Source organism: Grammomys surdaster, unplaced genomic scaffold, assembly GCF_004785775.1.
Source record: "Grammomys surdaster isolate TR1022 unplaced genomic scaffold, NIH_TR_1.0 125801, whole genome shotgun sequence".
Classification (NCBI taxonomy): domain Eukaryota; kingdom Metazoa; phylum Chordata; class Mammalia; order Rodentia; family Muridae; genus Grammomys; species Grammomys surdaster.
In genome coordinates, this window is record NW_021620632.1 from 3,792,982 (window position 1) to 3,811,814 (window position 18,833).

The 18,833-nt window shown below is 39.6% G+C and overlaps 2 pseudogenes; one reads left to right on the top strand and one right to left on the bottom strand.

The window, feature by feature from the left end:
* Positions 1-2,375: 2,375 nt before the first annotated feature.
* On the bottom strand, positions 2,376-3,869 carry LOC114640277 (annotated as a pseudogene).
* Positions 3,870-12,904: 9,035 nt separating this feature from the next.
* On the top strand, positions 12,905-14,191 carry LOC114640292 (annotated as a pseudogene).
* The last annotated feature ends 4,642 nt before the right edge of the window (positions 14,192-18,833 follow it).

Genomic DNA, 18,833 nt, shown 5'->3' on the forward strand with positions numbered 1-18,833 from the left:
TCTGGGTGGTGCAGGCTGGCACTTCAGCTGAACCCAGGTGCTTTCTCTTTGGCTTCCTTTTTCTTCTGATCGTTCTCCTTCACCCGCTTCAGGAAGCTGTCTCTGCTCTTCGAGTGCTTCATGTGCTCAATCCGCACATTGATCCTCTTGGACAGAATCTTGCCCTTAACTTGCTTGTTTACAATGATGCCCACGGCATGCTGGGTGACATTGCAGACTCTTCCAGTTTTGTCGTGGTAACACTTATGGGGCATTCCTTTTTGAACAGTGCCCATTCCCTTGATGTCTACAATATCACCCTTCTTATAGATTCGCATGTATGTGGCCAAAGGAACAACTCCATGTTTCCTCAAAGGCCTAGAGAACATATACCGAGTGCCTCTCCTCTTTCCCTTTGTGTTGGTCATTTTGGAGAGTTAACTGGAAGATGGCTGCCTAGGCCGAAAGAACAATCCATATTCTTAAGAGACCTGTTCCAACACAGGAGATACACAGTTAAATCATGATCAACAGAGCAAGGAACCAGTATGCAGTAGAAGTCTGTTCAGTGTGCTGGGGTAACTATGGTGTCTGCAGGTGTGACATGTAGGGATCAGTAGAAGTCTGTTCAGTGTGCTGGGGTAACTATGGTGTCTGCAGATGTGACATGTAGGGTGTCTCTTTTTCACTGATGACTCAGGAAGTCTCCGTCACAATCCACCATCAAGATGAGATGGCAGAGGGTCCTTGAGGGATCATGCCATTATATATGACAAGACATACTAGCATGAGTTCAAAACAGAACTATTTGGAGTCTTGCTTGATATCAGGAAAATGGCAGATATTAGCTTACAGTGACAGATGTACTTGGTCTCTGGGGAAGACTGATGTGGCACGAATTTGAGTGTTCCTACTGACAGTGGTGTATCTAAGACCACAGGCTTTCAAGAAGTTGATACATTCTTCAAACTGTACAATTCAACCCATTCAGTGACAGAGGTAGGTTTGAAAAGTATTTGGAATTCCAGGTACTTTTTGATCACCCTGGAACATACCTGGTTTGTAATAGGCAGTGAACACTCTTCATCTGGTTCTATTCCAGGCTTAGACCCAAATGGCCCAAGCATAACCTGGTGGTTTGAGAAGGAGCATTAATAATTCATTGTTTAGGGCTCTGATGACTCCAGTGGGCCTCTCAGGTCCTCTCTGACAAGGTTCTTTGCCTCTTCTGCAGTGTGTTCCTACTGCCTGGACAACACACAAGCTGGTTCCCACTCCCTGCAGCCTGCTGTAGCTTCCACTTAGAAGCAATGGAGGAATACTATTTAATAAGCAAGCTGTTTTTGAAAGATGGTCTCTTAAAATATTTACTCTCTATTTTTTACTGATTATTAAAACATGTCTGTTCTCCATCTTCATGATAGATAGCTACCCATGTCTCTGTGTACTAATCACAATCAAAAGCCTGTGTAAGACGCATTTCTAGAATATTCGCCTAATGATGTTTTATCTATCTTTTCCTTATGTATATAGTTGACAGTTTGCTCTTGCATGACCAATTGCCAGAGATGAGTAACTGGATTATGTCCCTTACCAAATTTACTCTGATGTATTATAATAGATACAAAGAGGTCAAGTCATATGTGAGCATATTAAAGAATCAGCTATAATATTTATCATAGAGGGTATTGATGACTATAGTGTCACAGAAAATCACATTATACAACATTAGTGTCTCATGCCCACAAAAACTTATTTCAAATCCCATTACTGTGTATGAATGTACTGCTTTGAAGCTTCACAGCTTGTATCTCATATGTGTCATAAGTTTTGGATAATTTCCTTTAAGTTTTTGCTTTGATTTGTTGAAAAATTGATTTAATGTACACCATAGCAATGGTGTAGAAGCCACCTGTTGTAAATTTTGAGAACAGATCATTTCTTTATGCTTTAATTTTAGTTTAATTATGTCACTGACATCTCACATACACATATGTGTATGTCTCATATATATGTCATACCCGTACACACACACATACAGACACACACACACACACACACACACACACACACACATATTTTGCCCAGCGGCATTACACATACATGTGCTTCAATATGTTGGATGTTATCAATGTACACAAATTACACAAATGTAATTTGTAAAATATTATTTTTCTTTGAGAGTATGAGCTAAATAAAACTCTAGGCATCCAACCTGAGTGCAGCATTTTATTTTAAAATTCTTTTTTTTTTGTTTTGTTTTTTGTTTTGTTTTGTTCTTTTGCATGTTATATCCTTATTGGATAAGTACAATTTAGTAGTTACACTGTTCTTTATTTGCAGATGACATTCTCAGGCAGAAGCCCTACCAGCCTCTGGTGAGGATGTTCCATAGTTCAGTCAGTTTTGTGGTAATTCCTTAGGTGACGGTGGTATGTGGATGACTGGTGGAAACACTTGCTACATTGGGGAAGGCTTTTCTCCTTTGTGAATCCTCTCATGAGCCTTCAGGTTGGTCTTGTGGCTGAAGGCCCTTTTGCATGTGCTGCATATGAAAGGCTTCTCTGTCTTGTGTGAGATATCATGAGATCGGAGGTCAGAGGCTCGTTTGAATATTTTCTGACAGGTCATTCAGACCAATGGACTCTTTTTCAGGTGAGTTCTCTGGTGGGATGAAAGGTGACAGGCATATTTGAAACTCCTAGGGCATTTTTCACACTTGTATGGTTTGGGATCTCTATGGAATCTCTTTTGACTTTCACATGGTGAGTTTGCCTCATGATTCTGACAAAGAAGGACAGGCTCGGGGGTAGGCTGCTCTGGCCTGGTGAGAAACCCTGGTACCTCCTTAGGGTCTTCGTCAGAAAAAGGTTCCTCAAGTGACTCTTGCTGGCATGTGGTTGTTTCTTGAGTTTCTCTTGTAGAATCCTGAGGAACCCCATAAGAAACATCTGTCATCTCAGGCTCAGGATGATCCATTCTCTGGTTAATGAAAAGGGAGTCCATCTTTTTCCTGGGACTATTACCACCACTATTTAATTGGGTAGCATTTGTGGAAGTGTTATAGCAATCTTTCCCGTCTTCAGAGATGTTTCTTCTGGAGAAATCCACTGGATGTGCCTCCATGGGGACTTCTGTAGTTGTAGGAGTACTCAGGAACTCTTCATGGTGTCTGGAGTTGCCTTGACTTGCTCTTCTGGCACCTTGAGAGAATTGAGAAAAAACATGCCCCTCTTCATGCTCGGGATACAGCTCTCTCTGGATGACAAGAAGGGAGTTGATCTCATTTCCAGTACAGCTATCACCAACACTTCCTTCAGTATAATTCCAAGACGTATTGCATTCATTTTCACTGATTTCTTGTCCTTGTGTGATGTCTACTGGCATCCTTGCATTCCCTGGTGTTGTCTTGCTGCCTGATTGCTGTTGTTTCAAAAGCTTGATGACTTCTTTTAATGACATGTTTTCAGAAAAGAAGGCTTCCTGTCCTTGCGTGGAGATATGGACCGTGACAGGAGACTTCAAACACTCATCAGTCAGACTCTCCATGAATCTACTCATGTTTCTGCCACTAGATTTCCACTTCTCCATCAAGCCCAAGTTGTCCTTGCAGTGCCCAGTGAGGAGAAACTGTCTGAAGACCAGTTGAGAAATTATTTGCTTCTTGCTCTGCTTTTCTGGTTGCAACCATGAGGTAAATCTCTCCCACAGATTTTGCAGCTCCTTCTTTGCCTGGCAGCCGTTATTGCTTGTTGAGCACTTGATGAGTTAAAGATGTCTTCTGCCCACTGCACACCTGAACTCTGAGTTGGAATAAACCCTAAACTGTCTGTCTGAAGGTCTTTTGCTGGTGTATTGTGCTTAAAGGATTCTCTAAACTGTGAAGCCATTTTGGTGACAATGGTCAGAAAGAATCAACTATGACCGTTTAGTATCTGCTGTGTGACTTTAGGATCAATCAAAACAGTGGACGGATGTACTGTAAAATCTCTTTCTACAGTGATCTTTAAGGGTAATTCCAAGAAGCCCTTTGAAACAGTGTGTGTTCCTGCCTTGTTTCTGCTTCATCTCTATTTTAAAATTCTAAATATCTCTCATTTGCAATCACTCTGCAGAGGTGTCTGTCACAGCTCAGTGTATCACCCTGAGGCTGTCACAAGTGACCTGTGAATTTACACATTCATAATCACTGGCAAGCAGACTACTGCTCCAGTGTTCACCCCAAGCAAAGAGCTTGGCTCGGGCTATGTTAACCAGCCAGCACAACATGTGATCTGGACATATGGTCAAGTGATTGAGGTTTAGAGAAGCGAATTTCTGGAAGAGAGCTGGCCTCTGAGCCCCACTGTCAGCATGCAAAAAGATCTTATTTACCAGTATGAAAAGAAAAGGGTGCCTTCAATTACTTCACCCGGAGCCCTACACAATGAAACAGGAGGAGAAATGGCACATCAATAGGCAGAGGAGCAAGCGTGAGAAGGTTAGTGAATGCTGCAGAAAGCGCACAGAAAGTAGTTTACAGCTCTGATTGAAAGTGAAAACAGAAGAAATTGGAAGCGAAGTCCCACAAATTAAAATTAAAACAGCAGTTCTCCTGAGTTCCCCGACCTCATCCCCCAGACCATCCCCCATGCTCTAATTGTCCCACTTCAAGCCTAATGAGTTGGGATGGAAAAGACGCTCCTGTAAATGAAACCGTTCATCATTTTAGCATTCATTAGGTATTTGAGAACTTGTTATTAATGGTTCAAGGTACAACAATAGAAATCAGTCATTGCCAGTACTGTTTGTATTCAGCAAACTGAGAAAATGGGTTTACCTTAAGAAATGGGGAATGGTTAAAGATAATTGTCCTGGTTGGTTTTTTTGTTTGTTTTTGTTATTGTTGTTGTTGTTTGTTAAACTTGACACAAGCTAGAGTCATCAGAAAATGTAGAATATTAATTGAGAAAATTCCTCCGGAAGATTGGCCTGTAGGACTGTGGGAGTATTGTCTTGATTAATGCTTTATGTGGGAGGGTCCAGCCCATTGTGGGCTGCGCACCTAGGCGGGTGGAAGGAGGGTTCTATAAGAAAGCAGGTGGGGCAAGCCAATGAGGAGCAAGCCAGTAAGCAGTGTTGCTCCATGGCTCCTGCATCCGCTGCTGCCTCCAGATTCCTTCCCTGCCTTCCCTCAGGCTGTGACTTGAGAACTGTAAGATGGAACAATGCTTTCCAAGTTTCTTTGGTCGTGTTTTATCACAGCAATAGAACACAATAAACTTTGACTGACTCTTTTCTTTGCTCTTAGGGAAGCTGGAAACTGCATTTTGTTTGCTATTTTATCCATGGTCATCGGCATTTTATTATAGCTGTTGGTTGGCTTCATCTCCTTGTGAAGTTGGCCAATTAGATCCAAATCTCATCTTCTCTGTATATCTTTGTAGTTACATACACAATGAGGGTTCTCTGACTCCCTCTGTCAGAGCTGTGGTGATAAATACTGTCTGAAGAACCTGCTTAAGGCAGCGTCTAGCACAAGATAAATGTCTCACAAATCCTGTCTGTTCTTATTCTGGAACACAGAGCATTCACTCCCAACCTTCTGGACTAGGAATAACAGCAAGCCAATACTTTTTGATCGTATAATATGATTCTTCAGCATTCCTAGATACCTAGGTGAATAAAAGCAAATCAAAATAATCAACCACAATGTAGGAAATACTGGCAGAGATTTAAATATTTACTAGTTTTGGGTAGTAGAGAAATTAAAAAAATAATAATTCCATTAATGATAAATAGAATTACTTATGAAACAAACAAATTTGAAGTATGATTTGGCAATGTCCATATTCTCTTTTAGGAATATTGGTTAGGTGATAATTCCTAAATGTACAAAATCATATGATTAACTCCTAACACATAATTATCATAGCATTTTATATATTTGCAAAATTATCTAGAAATAAATGCTAATAAAAGACTCATAAATTATACTATATACATATAACAAATTTAAGCTAGCTGTTGAGATATAGACTAGTTATTTATATATTTTTGAATAATAAACAAGATAAATAAAATGTTAGCAAGATATGGAACAATATACATGAAATGTTTGGACTATGTTGAAATTTCTATATTTACACACATATTAATCATCACAGAATATAAGTTTTGACATGCATATTACATGAGAATCTTACAAGTTATGGTTGCTCTTCACTACAATCCCAGGTCTTAGGAGGCTGAACAATTAGGATTGTGAGTTTGAGGTCAACCTGGGCTTCATAGCCAGACCCTGTCTCAAAGATAAGCAGAACAGGGAAACAGAAAGCTATATGGAGACCTTAATAGATCCCAAAAAGTATTTGACAGGCTTGAGAGATACTGAAGGTCATCAGTATGGACTGTATTTATTTTTGGTGGATTAATCATGAGCTTTACTAGTTAGAAACTCTCTGGGCAGGAGCTACAATAGGAATGAAGTTGTTACAACTTCATAACAGACAAGTATTAATTTTTATGATGAGCATTATATTTCAGGTTGATATGGGAGAAATATCATTTTATAGACTAAATGTTATTTTATAGACTAAAATAATAATATTTTAAATTACCTAGAGCACTTTATGTAAATAGTAAAATACTTAAAATTTCCTAAAGAAGGTGTAGGAAACATTGTTTTATAAGCTTGTCTTTATAATAAGTTAATATTAATATTCATAAAAATATTGTAATGAAACCCTCTATTTTAAGCAGTTTAAAAATACTATAAAGAGTTTTGAAAAAAAAATGAGGCAGAGAGAAAGAACCAGTATTTGTTAACGTCTATGTGTCAGTTGTCATGATGGTCATATTTTCATCAATCTTCACAGTCCTTCTGTAAAGTCAAAGGAATATTGTATATTCTAATGATTCCTTCAGTTCAAATAGCTGGGGAGCAGTTAATCCTTGCTCAAATTCCAATGGACTTGCACACAAGACTGGCATGTTTTTGCTATTCCAAGGATTTGTATCTGATCAAATATACTCAGTGCAGCTATGATATGCAAAACAACGCAGCACCCAGGAACAAAGTATAAGAGTCTTTAAGGAATGAAAATCTGTGTCTAAAAGATTGCTGTATTTTGGAGGAAGTTGAAGAAAGTCTTTCAGAAAGATGAGAAAATTAAACAGAGTCTGAAAAGATCATGTTAATGAATGCAGAGTGTTCTGATGGTCCAGTGGAGACTTGGAAGGTTTCTGACTCAGTCTGTATCATATGGGGGCTGTGTGGAGAAGTTCTTATAACTAAAAGGCAAGCAGTAAAAACGAACAAGCTGCTTGTGTTCCCAAGATCTAAGATTTATTTCAACTCAGTAAGCTAGTTGTGTCAAGCAAGGTCAATGATTACAAGTTTTATCGTGGATGCTCATTTTGGTTGCGATGATTTTTAAGACATACAAAATGCTATCGATCAGGATGGAATAAAAAGTTACCAACAATGGCAAAAAAGACTGACATGCAACTTAGTGTCTGAAAAAAAAATGGTTTATCTCCATATCACTTTAGGTAAATTGAAACATCCAGAGTCACTCTGCCTCTTTGATTAATCATGAGGCACTTGGTTTGAAAACCATTTCTTATACAGTAGTTTGACACTTGACACTGTGTTTCTAGAAGCTTCCAGTGGTTTCTCCTAGAGCCTGGGAAGCTCAAGTTCCTCTGTGGTTCTCAAATCTATATACTTATTTGGCAAGCACTTGCTCACTGTCCTGACTACACCTGGTAACCCTGAGATGTGTGGCTTAATGAACATTCTTTATGTAACATATAGCTCACTATTACCAGAAAATACTTAACCGGGTAGATTTTGGACACACAATGAGAGATACTGAACATAATATGAGAAGATCCAGTAATGCAGTAGAACACACACACACCCCAAAATAATTGAAGACTTTTCTAGGGTGCTTTGGCTACTGAACATCATTACTCAGAACTCTAAAGAGTTAGAGCGTCACAACATACATTTCAGGAAATGCTTCTCCAAATCCAGGTTTGAGTATGATGGCAAAAGGCTTCAGACAATGGTTGGCATTATCTAGGTAGCTGATTTCTTCTCTGTCCATTGATAGCATTGTGCTGATAGTAGAAAAATAGTCAGAAAGAAGAGTAGGAAGCGTGTGGCCTTTGGCAAGAAATAAATAATATGGCTTTTATAAGACAAATGTGTATTTTAGTATGTGTATTCAAAAACAAACACAACCAAAGAGATTTTTCCCACCTTGACTTTATTTTGTGAACTTCTGCATTACACCTGGAAAACTTACAGTCTTCTGAGAAAGAGGGGTCCATGGTAGAACCAATATCCACATCTTGATATGCAGTGTTAAATGTGAACAATTCGTGCTGATATTTTCTCAATCTGGGACTGGTAATGTTGGCAGGTGTCAGTAAAGGTCTTTTGGAAAGGGGATGGCATCTGAAATGTAAATAAATAAAATATCCAATAAAAAAAGAAAAACCAAAAAAAAACCTCTCTTTTCTTCATTTTTATAATAATAATTTCCACATGGGCCGGTGAGATGGCTCAGCAAATAATGGTGCTTGCTGTGTAAGCCTGGAAGCCTGATAATCCACCCACTGACAACTATGGAAATGTGAAGAGAGAGAACCATCAACTCCATCAACTGCCCTCAGATCTCTACATTGCTGCGGCACAGTGCTCCTCACCCCAAAACACTACAAAGAAAAAAGAAAGACTGTTATATAGTTAAAGACTGTTAATAGTTTCAGAGAGGCCCATGTAATTCTGATAGTGGTTGTCATCTCTGAAATCTATTCTTTGATGGTAAAATTTCTGGATAATTATAACTCAGTGGGAAACCCACTGCTTTGGGCTCAAAGCCCAATTCCTGAAACATTTTATTATCATATTCCCACCTTTGAGAAAAGTCATCTTCTAGGTGTTTGGGTTTTGGATCTGAGAGAAACTGTCATAGCTTAATTATATTCAAAGCCACTCTCTTGACTTCTATTTCAGCTGTGACATTGGCCTTCACACTTGGGTTGGCTTGGATTCTCTCTGGATGGAGAGTGAGAATTTTGTGTTTTCTTTGCCTGGGCAGAAATCTGTATTCGGTATAAGACTGTAAAATTCACAGAGCAGAAAGACCTTCAACACAGTATGACCACTGTGGGACTCATTCCTTCCATGCCGAAAGCTACAAAAATCTTTTTACCATAGCTTCTAAAAAAATTTTCACAGTAAAAATCAAAGATAGGGAAAATGAAATTATAATTACAATCTTTTAAAGCCCCCTTTCTTTAATTACAGACACTCTAACATGTTGAATACTAGCTATGTAATGGAATTATCAGCGTGTATATTGTATGGTAGTATTTAACTGATGTTTGGAACTGACAAAACACAAACATTACTCATTTATTTGTTTAGATATTAGATCCATGTACTGAATGGTTTAATGGTGTGTATGACAGGGTGAGAAATATAGTCTCACAATTAATTTATAGTTTTATGAACTTTAATGTATATTTGCATTCAGTGTGTCATGTGCTTCTCATTGTAGATTATATAGGACAGTATGGATATTGTAGATCAACAGTATGGGGGCCCACAGAGTAAGCAGCATTCTGGAGTTATATATATATGAATAGTTATGTATAATATAGATTATTGGCATCTTCTTAGCTTATGTGGTTATAATGTCATGTTGTCTTTTAAGAATATAGCCACTAACTTTAACAAGATAAAATTTTAAGTAGTAAAAAGTGATAAAGCAGTTACAAAATAAAAATTTAAGAGCTACCATGAAACTCTGTTTTTATTGAACCAATAAAAACAGTCTTTCTGACATGCATTTTTAATTTTTTCACCCAAAATCTGTCTATCACCTTGAGCCTTTGATGCCATTACTACTTACTATATGCCCTAAAGAAATAGTTACCAAAGTGGTGTAGACTGCATTAGCAAGTGATAATAGCATGTTCTAACATAGATAATACTGTTCCCTAAGCTGACTGTACTCTACTCAGTCGCACACTGAATTGCATCAGTGAGTGGGCAGTCTCATGGCCATACCTAGCTATCACATTCTTCAGAAAACCTCCTGTTTCTATGAACATGACAATTGTATGTCTATCTTAGAAAGGAGAGATTTTTGATAACCAGAAATTAGAAGTACCACCAGAAATATGTGAAGATCCTGTTCCACACAGTGTTGATTACACTCCCACCATGCTTTCAAAAGAACAGGCAATAATGCTTTGAATATCACCTAGAACAGAGAGGACAAGTTCCTATCTTGTTTGGGTTTGTGGTTTTAAAGACATGGTCTCACTATGTGTAGCTCAAGCAAGCTTCAAATGCTCAGTCCTCCTGCTCTGTACTACAGGAGTCCAGCAACACATGCAACTTAGGAATAGAGTATTCCAATATATTAATATTTACATTTTTTCAAAATTCTTATTAAATTTCCATTATGTATGTTACATTTTTTGATCCTGAAGTAATCAAGAGTCACTGAAACTGGAAAGTGTATTAATGAATCAAATTCTACCTTTTAATCTCTGGCTTAATTTTCATGTAAGGATAATGCTATGAATGTATAATGCATACTTTTATTGTGGGGAAAAATATTGGCCACAGCTGTGTAGTCCCAGTGGGTTTCCATGCTGCGGTTCCCACATTCAGGAGGAATGTCTAATGTTCCAGTGGCTGGAGGCTTTGGCAGTGGCAGGCCCCAATGACACGAGGAAGTCCTTGGTTCCATAAGGGTTTATGGTCATGGCGGTTGGTGGATGAATATGAAAGTACCCCCCATAAAACTCAGGGCAGTCCCAAATAGTGAGGGAGAAAGTGGGAGGATGGGGGAGGCATGCTTAATTTGCTCTGCCCTCTGGCCTTCATTAGATGATTGTGTGAATGTTATCTGTCAAAAAAAAAAAAAAAACAGAGACAGATAGAGAAAGCAGACGAGAGTTAGAATGACTGACACCAATTAGCCCTGTACTTGCTTCTTTGGAGGTGATAGATGGCTATTCAATTAACATGCATGTAACTGAATGTATGAATGAATGAAGTCACGCCCTCTTAAACTTTGTATGAAAGAAACTGCCAAAGAGAAAGAGCATGACAGAAGAACTTTACAACTTTTACATCAAAGGTTTCCCAGTCTCAGGAAGTATATAAAGACCTATAGCTAAGACAACTTTCTGAAGCAGAGGAGACCATGCTGAGTATCTCAGAACAGCAGCAAAAGAGATACTGTTGATGGAGTGTGAGCCAAACCCAGAGGCCTAAATAAATGTCAGCACTGTTGACACATCAGGAATAGTTCCGGTTCTCTATCTAGAGACTGTCTAAGCCCTTTCCAACCTTCCCTTTAATGCCCATGCCTTTTCTCCATGGGTCCCACTTATGTGTGTCCTCCCCACAGTACACGTTAGTGCAAATGCTAGTCCTTCCTCCCAGAGTGTACTACTCTATTAGACTCAGTTGTCACTTTCCAAAACCCAACTCAAGGGAATTCCTCACTGAATCTTACTGTCCTTTCTCGTTTCAACCCTCCAGTCAAAAATAATTTTCCTCTAGCATTACTTCTACTAGGAGCTACTAGGACATTAATACACTAGCCATGTTGATTCAAAATTACAAATCCACACCCTTCCCTACTTCATTAAGAATTATTTGAAAGCCATTGTATCATGCCAATGGTTGAATTTTTGGTATGTATCATGACATGCAACATACAGTAAGTCTAATAAGTAAAGCTATTGGTACTCCTAAAGAGGGAAGATGCTCTTAGCCTCTAGCCGGGGACTTATTTAACCATGCATCATTTACACAGCCACAAATGTATATTGAAAAACCTCCCAAATTATCATTTAGAAATATTATTTATTCTCTATTACTCATAAGGATTGACTGTTACAAGCATCTCGTGCCCACTACCCCTCGTCAGCTCATCTTAGATGTCCTGGTCTAACAGGGCCCCAGACATAGATTCCTCAGGTTTAGCCTACACCAATTCATAGGTTGCCCAGGTTTAGCTCACAGTAGCTCGTAGACTCTGGCCTTGTGCCCTTTGCTCTTTCGTCTGTTGCTGCTGCATAGCTGGTAGCAATTCTCTAGGGAGTGTGCCTCCAAATTTGATTTGTGTCTGAATGGAAACCCTGTAGCCATTTTGAGGTAAGGTCAGCTGTTGTGTGAGGGTTTCAGCTCTTTGACACTGTGCAGGGCCAGCTTGTGTGCTGGTGGCCAACTGCATCTAATAGCAGCTAATGAAGGCAGCGCTCATTCCTTTGGCAAGCATCTAATTCTGTTCTCCATTTATTTGACCTCAGATGCTTCCAGCAAACTTAGCATGTTTCTCAGGCAAGGGCAGCCATGCCAGTTCTGACAAAATGAAGACAGAACAGATAGCTAAAAAGTGTCTTGAATGTGGCTCACAGCATTGAAATTGTCACAAGCATCACTGCAATGGTTGTGCACAATTGGGATCATGATCCTCTGTCCCGGGAAAAGCAAGATACTGTATTTTCTAAGGGACTTTATTTTCCAAGCACAGGATTCAATTCTTCGATGAGATGCCATTATATAATCTTCTAAACAACTTCATGAGCTGGTTACTGTTATTATTACATTATGTAAAGGTGAGAAATTGGGACTTGAAAAGATTAATATACTCACCTAAATTATTTTCCCAGTCTTATAACTCAGAACTTTAAGATGTCCATTTGCCATCTACCCTTGGGTAATAAATACAAAAGGGATCCAGGTGATATAGCCTTTCATCCTCTGTTCATGCTGCCATCTTGAAAATGCAGTCACTGTAAGTTGATATGACATAGGGCTTAGTAACTGTGGACCTAACATGAAATTTTCCGAACATTTAAAGTAATTGATAGCTGAGGCTAGGGGCCTGGTCCCCCCAGCACCATGGCCAAGACCGTGGCGTATTTCTATGACCCCGCTGTAGGCAACTTTCACTACGGGGCTGGACACCCGATGAAACCCCATCGCCTGGCATTGACTCATAGCCTAGTCCTGCATTATGGTCTCTATAAGAAGATGATCATCTTCAAGCCTTACCAGGCCTCCCAGCATGACATGTGCCGCTTCCACTCTGAGGACTACATCGACTTCCTGCAGAGAGTCAGCCCCACCAATATGCAGGGTTTCACCAAGGGCCTTAATGCCTTCAACGTGGGTGACGACTGCCCAGTGTTCCCCGGGCTCTTCGAGTTCTGCTCCCATTACACAGGCGCGTCTCTGCAAGGAGCAACACAGCTAAACAACAAGATCTGTGATATTGCCATCAACTGGGCTGGTGGTCTACATCATGCCAAGAAATTTGAGGCCTCTGGGTTCTGCTATGTCAATGACATAGAAATTGGTATCCTGGAGCTGCTCAAGTACCACCCTCGGGTGCTCTACATCGATATTGACATCCACCATGGTGATGGGGTTCAGGAAGCTTTCTACCTCACTGACCGGGTCATGACTGTGTCCTTCCACAAATATGGAAATTACTTCTTTCCTGGAACAGGTGACATGTATGAAGTTGGAGCAGAGAGTGGCCACTACTATTGTCTCAATGTGCCCTTGCGGGATGGCATTGATGACCAGAGTTACAAGCACCTCTTCCAGCCAGTCATCAGCCAGGTGGTGGACTTCTACCAGCCGACGTGCATCGTGCTCCAGTGTGGCGCGGACTCCCTGGGCTGCGATCGATTAGGCTGCTTCAATCTGAGCATTCAAGGACATGGGGAATGTGTTGAATCTGTCAAGAGTTTCAATATCCCTCTCCTGGTGCTGGGAGGTGGTGGCTGCACTGTCCGAAACGTTGCCTGGTGTTGGACATAAGAAACATCTCTGCTGGTAGAAGAGGCCATTAGTGAGGAACTTCCCTATAGTGAATACTTCGAGTACTTTGCCCCAGATTTCACGCTCCATCCAGATGTCAGCACCCGCATCGAGAATCAGAACTCACGCCAGTATCTGGACCAGATCCGGCAGATAATCTTTGAAAACTTGAAGATGCTGAACCATGCACCGAGCATCCAGATTCATGATGTCCCGGCAGACCTCCTGACATATGACAGGACTGACGAGGCTGATGCTGAAGAGAGAGGTCCTGAGGAGAACTACAGCAGGCCAGAAGTACCCAATGAGTTCTATGATGGCGACCATGACAATGACAAGGAAAGCGATGTGGAGATTTAGAGCAGCGTGGATGCTGTGTCCTCAAGAGTTCCTTGTCACCTCTGTGGTGGGAAGGACACTATGGCTCCCCCAGGTCTGAACTGGGTCCCCCAGGATTTTTAGTAACTCTGGTGAAGGGTTTGGAAACCACATGTGGTTCTAGAATCCACTCCCCTTTTTCTCAAACTCTCATAACCTGGTGATAGTTCCTATTAGGGATGAGACATGGACAAGTCTCAGGAGCATTATGGGTAATGAGCTCTAGCAGGTGTCCCCAGTCCCTCTTCCCCTCATTTGTTCCTTCTGTCCTTCCAACACAGAGACTGTTAGAGATGAAAGTTTGGATGGTACTAAAGTCTCTGACTTCCTTCTGGGTTCCCTTACTGCTGTTCTTGCCTCCATGCAAGGTGAACCTGAGGGGAGGAAGGCATGGCTCTCTGAAACCGTAACTGCAGATAAACCACAGTGGCAAGGAGGAAAGGGTGTCACGCTCTAACTGGCTTTGTGTCCATTTTACTGTTTTTGATCTAATAAACCAATTGGTATTTTTTGTACCAAAAAAATATATAAAGTAATTGATAATCACAAGTCAATTTAACATCACTTCAGTTTTTTTTCTTCTTCAAGATAATTACATCACCTTTTATTCAGCTTTTTAGAAAACATAGAATTTATGTGTTTCTGAAATAAATGATAGGAGGATTCTACTAAAATGTAACATGAAATTTACTGAGCATAAAATACAATGCAAGAGCATTCACTGCATTTTGAATACACACACGTGTGAGATATAAAGTCTACAATATGTTTTAGAATGAAACATGCATGTAGAATGTGTGTTCTCACACTAAAAGAAGCTTTATGACCTTGCCTTGTTCACCGTCCATTTTGCTTGTTCTCTCACATGATGCCACCAAAGTCTTTATTAAAGTGATGTCATCTATACATGTTTTAAAAGATACAAAAATGTTACTTCTAATGTCCATGAACTATGTCTAGTGCCCCATACCTGTCACCCAAACACTGAGGCACCTGAGATGGAAAGATTGTCACATATTCCAGGAGAACAGCCAAGACTACAGTAAAACTTTGTATCTCTTTCTCTGTCATTGTTGGTGTCTCTCTCTCTGTTTGTCTCTGTCTCTGTCTATCTCTGTCTCTCTGTCTGTCTCGGTTTGTCTGTCTCTCTCTTTCACACTCACACACACACACACACACACACACACACACATACACGCACTCACACAGTAATATTCATTGTAGTACCATAAGAAATGTTTATATTATTGAACTCAAGAGGAAAACAAAAGGCGATCTGATTATTACTGAATTCACTAATGCAAGCATATAAACGGAAATATAATACAATATGCTCAGTATCTAATATGATTCACTATGTAGGTTGTACTATATGTTGTACGTCTTCTGCTGCTTTTATTTTAATTACTGCTATTTGATAGATTCTCTTCTTGATTAACCTTAGATGATAATTTCATGATCTGCCATCATCTGAGAATCTGGACTCCATCTCAACCTTCCTTGTTCCCAATACTATCTATCTTACACCCCAGACCTTTCCCCCTTTTTATTATGGCATATTTATTCATGTGACACTGACCTTTTACTGATTCTCCTATTCTAAATATAATCATTGTGTTAGTATCAATATTTTACCTTCAGCAATGACACACAGAACCTGACAACATGATGAACTCTTAACAATAGACTGGCCTGACCTATTTTATTACAAAGAAGGATGCAGAAGCATTGGAAGGAGTTCCTTGGAATTTGTTGAAAATTACATACCAAACGTCTGGACCTGCTTCTCAGTCCCATTTTTCCTAATGGAGTACACTGTCCTATTAAACCATCATCTTTGACAAGCATAAATAGAGGGACAGCATATAACCAGTTTCAGTAGAGTAACCCAACATCATTCTCTCAACAGATACTTCCATCATACTAACCATATAAAGCACTAAGAACAAAGTAACAAACAACAGCTTGCATGATGCGCAAGATGCAAGCTTAACTCATTTAAGTAGCTAGTCTAGGCATGTATACAAGCACACAGAGAGCGGTTCTCTGTGGTGACTGAGTATAGTTCCTATCCAGTACCAAAAACATAATGGAATTTGGGTGCTGAAAAATCAGTAACACGTCACACGAAGAAATATACCATAATAAAATTGAGACTGAGTGATCTGGAAAGGATTGTGGGCACACGAGGAGATGTCTGGGGTGTAAGATAAATAATATTGGGAACAAGGAAGACTGGGATGGTTTTCAGATAACCAGATGATGAAGGATCATGAAATTACCTTCTAAGGTTAATGAAGAAGAGAATCTAACAAATAAGAGTAATGAAAATAAAAATAGCAGATGATGTACAACACGTAATGCACACAACCTACAGAGTGAGTCAGATTAGCTACTGTGCACAGTATTTTCTGTCATCTGGACACCTCCATCTTTACAGGTGGAGAAACAGACAGACTGACAGATGCAAGGATATTCCAATTATTAAGTGGAAATTGCTCTCCAGGTCTGTCTTATCTGAGTAAACAATCCAGAAGAGAAATAGCATGATAATACCTGAAATTTATAGGATTGGCTGAAGGATGGGAGATTAGAGATTAGCACAAAAGCCATCAAAGGACCAGTGTAAAGACCATGAGAATGCAGAAATCAGGTGAAATAGAGGAGGAAAGGGTTTAAATAATAACAACAGCAATGATAATATAGTTAATAATACAATTGTGTAAATTGAGTAGTGATGGCAAATTAACATATGGTACCACTTACCAAACTGAGATGAATTGGAAGTGGGAACCCCCGTGGTCTCTACAAGGCAGTCTTTACAATGAACTTGTTTTTAAGAAGACAGTGGTAGTTTGTGGGGAGGAATTCATGGTATTGAACTTCTATACATAGATTGGACCACTCGACTTAAGACTATGATTTTCTCTTAAAGTTTCATGATTTTAGCTTGTTTGCAATGTGTTTTCAAACACTCAGAATTTATCATTAAGCACTCACTGTATTCAAGTAATACATGTGTTAAAATGCAAACTATATGTCTTACTTTTGACTAATGAGATTTCAAATCCACCCTGATTCATTCCAGCTTACAGAAGGAAATTAAAAAATTGATTGGTTACTTCCCTCCCTGTGTATGAACACCTTGATTGGCCAGCTGCCGGTGGCTAGGCAACCAGGCAGAGACTCTGTGGAGTAAGCAGCAGACTTCATCTCAGCAGGAGCTGTGCAGTAAGAAGCTCTGGGATCAATTAAAATGCCAGGCTTTTCCAGGCTTGTTTCCAGAGCATCTGGGCATGATTCCACATAAATTTAAGGAATTAGAGATCAGACAAAGGTAAACATTTCTGTGCAGTGCTTAGCTCTGATTTAAAGAGAGAGAGAGAGGGGATGGAATTTGCCACAGTCATGGAGCCTTGTGGGGGTTTATACCTCCAGTAGATTTCTTTTTCCCTTCTAAATTGCTTTATTATTTTAGGTATGTGGTATTTGAAGGCTTCTTAAATCATCTGTGTTCCTTTGGGAAGGAAGAGAGAAAAAGAAACAAAAGAAAAGTCAGTCCTTGTTTCGTAGACTAAACAGTAGGGTGTGACTCATTCTTTAATTTTATAGTCACACCTCTGAAAGCAGAATTTATTAAGTCTTCATTTTTCTGCTATTTGATCTCCTGAGTCTGATTTAGACAGAAAACCCACACGGGTACCCAAAGACAAAGAAAGACCATTTCCTCCTTAGAAATAGTGGACGTCTGCCCTTTTTGGTGGAACCTCTGCCCCTTTGTCTCATTTTACCCATCTCCTAGAATCTGAAGCTCTGCTAGCTTCCTTAAAGCATATGGCTTTGCCTTGCTTGTGTGCTCTGGGCTTTCTATCTGGGCAGAGGGAATGGGCTAGAGACAAAAGGATGGGTCAGTAAGCAATACAACAGTGATGACTTGTTAGAGGTACACAATGTACAGAAAGGCAGCTGGATGGCTGAGAGTACAGACACTGTGAAGCGTACATGGATTTCTTTTAAGAACCATGAAAAAAACAATGTCATGATAGCACAGACATAGCCCACAGCTGTCTTTTATATTTTTTAGCAAAGCAGAAAGACATCAGCTCTGGTTGCATGTCCAGTATGTACTAGGGTCTTGAGTCTACATCTGTGTGTATTGTGTGAAAATACTCAGTATTTTCTGGATTGCTTACATATGGGTAACACAACAGTCAGACCTTCAACATTCTTCCAGCTTTGTAAATATATATATATATATATATATATAATTTATGCATATAGCTTTACAGTCAATAATTAAGCAAAGAGGTGGAAAAAGCAATGGTTGACCTTTTAGAGTTAGCTTTTGTACTATGTATCTACTTTATATTTCAATCTCTTGAAACATAAAATATTACCTCTGTCCTCAGATGGAAAAAGATGGTGTTCTATAATGTGCCAAAGTCATACACCAAGGAAAGACAAACCCATGTACTTTCTGTCCCCAATCCCTCCCAAATCCTCTCACTCCAGAAACTTAAGACGATGAGTATGATCTACCTAGATCTGGCCTAGGCTAAATTATATCTATATCTGTATCTATCTCTATCTCTATCTCTATCTCTATCTCTATCTCTATCTCTAT